We start from the raw sequence: 2382 nt of genomic DNA, 5'->3' as shown, positions 1-2382 counted from the left end.
TTCAACTCCCCCCCCCCCCCCCAATTCTCTCCCCCATCCCACTGGGGGCAGGAGGGAGTGAGCGAACGGCCGTATGGTGTTTAGCTGCCTGCCGGGTCAAACCACAACAATAACCTGTTGGACTGTGCTTTGATTCCTACCCCCACCCCCTGCAAGATCTCTCTCCAGTAGAAACCAGACAGCTGTAGAGGAGAGAAGGAAAACAGCAGTAAGCTTTAGTTCTTGTCCTTAGTATGAGGAAATGGCTTGGGCACCCACCGGCACCCAGGAAGCACACCTGCTCTCCCACAGCGCTGACACAACCAGCAAGAAACCCATTCAGAAGCCAGTGGGGATACAGAGGAAAAACATCAGAGAGTTCAAAATGCTAAACTTCTAAGTATAATCATCTTGTAGAAAAAGAAGACAAACCATGATATGAGTCACATAATTCGCAAACTATTATTTCCGTATGTATGGACAAAACAGGTTTTCTTTGAAAACGTTCATGACATTCTTCCTTGTTAAAACTCACCAAGAGCAATTCCATAATTCTATGTATGGACCTCATTTAAAGATACCAAAAAGGCATTCTTACATCATCACTTCGAGAATGTGCAATACACCTCATGTTTCAACTTGGCTCCTACTTAGGTTTCTGATGACTGTTCTTCTCCCGGCTCTGAGCTTCTGCGAGGCATTTCCAGCCTCTAGCGAGCCTGCAGAAGGAACAATGACAGAGTACTGCGCATGTCTGAAAGCGTAAGATTGCACACAGATCACGCATGCTGAAATGCCAATAGAAAAAGCTGTTACGAGTGGCCTTATTTGCCAACCATGGGGTTCATGCAAATACAGCACAGGAAATGGCTGTCCAAAGTTAAACAACCTTGCAGTGACTTCTACAAGTATATATGAAAGCACATTTTACAACTGCAGTCCTACTCTGAAATGAACACAAGTTTTCCTCACGCACAGTCAGTTGATGAGAAAAATGAAAATAGTAAGTTTAAAATATAATTATAATCCACGGTTTAACTGCTTCAATTCTGCATCTGAAAGCTTCTAGTAAAGATATGTATCTTATAAAGTCTTTTAAGACATTTATTTTCCAATTATGACCTCTTTGACCAACTGTCAAAGAAAGCACAAAGATTACTTGTATGTAAATGTACCTTTTCTGAAAGGTACACATTTCATAGGATCCACTGCTCACTGACTGGAACACAGGGCTGTCTGAAACAGACGCCATCTTCTTAAGCAGAGAGAATCCTAGAAATTCAGCTATTTTAAATCACTCTTCTGTGTAAATTCTGAAAAGGCAGTAAATCAGTAGAGGCATGTGAAATCTGCATGCCTAACACTTTTCCGTTTTATCAAATGAAAGTAGCACATTTTATTGCACGTCAACTACAGCAATTTAAAAAACCCTCCTCTTATTTCCTTAACTGCAAGATCCTTAGCCATGTCTGTTTCTTCTCAGAATCCCTCCCTCTCCTTAAATGCCTGCCTTCTGTAGTTTTACTTGCCATATGCCAAGCTCTTTGGCATGTTTTTTTTTTTTTGGCCTTATGTGTGACCCAACATCTCTTATCAGACAAGGCGATTGCTATCAAAGGTGCAGTTTTCAGAATGGAAAGTGGCCTGGAGTGCCAGTTACCAGTTTCTCTGGTGAGATATAAAGTTTCCTCCAGCTTTGCGAATTGCACTTAATTATTAATGTCTAATCGACATCAGCAGTAGTAACAGAAATCAACAAAATCTGCTTGCTGGCTGATAAAAAAAAAAGATACTGTGTTTATCAAAACATGTTATCAAAGAAGAATAGGAATATTACTTGAGCAATCAAGCCTGCTGTTAAACTTCACCGTGGGGAAAACTATCTATTCTGAAACAGCAGTCGGTACATACACCTGTAAAACGTGCCCCGTCACACCTTTTGGGCCTTCATCCGAATGCCTTTCCAACTCATTTGCTCTAGAAAATATTGACCTTTGGAATTTCGAATATTCGGATATCATACCAGTTCCCCAAATACCGAAGTATTTATATTGGAGTCACTGGCTTTGACTTTATCACGAACACACCATGCCGGTGCTGCGGAACGGACTGTGGCTTGCTTTGCCCGCAGGCGACTCTGCGGGAGGACACGCTCCAGAAGGCGACAGCGGAGCCGGGACAGACGTCGTGCCTGCACGCCGAATTGAACCGGGTCTCTCGCGTGCGCGTCCTCCTCCCCCTCCTCCGTGCAGGTCCCTTCTCGCCAACGCCTGTTCCAGGAACGCTCCGGAGCACACACCTACGGACTCTGGCATCTTCGGGCGCCACGCAGCGACACCGTGAAGAGAACTTCCTGCTGACCTCTCGTAAGGGTGGCAACAGGCTTCACCGGCGACAGCAGCC

The 2382-nt window shown here is 44.3% G+C and overlaps 1 long non-coding RNA gene across 1 annotated transcript; it reads right to left on the bottom strand.

The window, feature by feature from the left end:
- Positions 1-418: 418 nt before the first annotated feature.
- On the bottom strand, positions 419-2327 carry LOC103902695. Its single transcript, XR_657793.2, has 2 exons — positions 1155-2327; positions 419-698 (listed from the first exon to the last, which is right to left on the bottom strand). It is a non-coding gene; the product is annotated as an uncharacterized LOC103902695 (long non-coding RNA).
- Between the last annotated feature and the right edge of the window lie 55 nt (positions 2328-2382).

The sequence above is a fragment of the Aptenodytes forsteri genome, unplaced genomic scaffold (genome assembly GCF_000699145.1).
Source record: "Aptenodytes forsteri isolate BGI_AS27 unplaced genomic scaffold, ASM69914v1 Scaffold309, whole genome shotgun sequence".
In the NCBI taxonomy this organism is placed as follows: Eukaryota; Metazoa; Chordata; class Aves; order Sphenisciformes; family Spheniscidae; genus Aptenodytes; species Aptenodytes forsteri.
The sequence above is the reverse complement of the archived record's forward strand: the minus strand, read 5'-3'. Positions and strand labels throughout refer to the sequence as shown.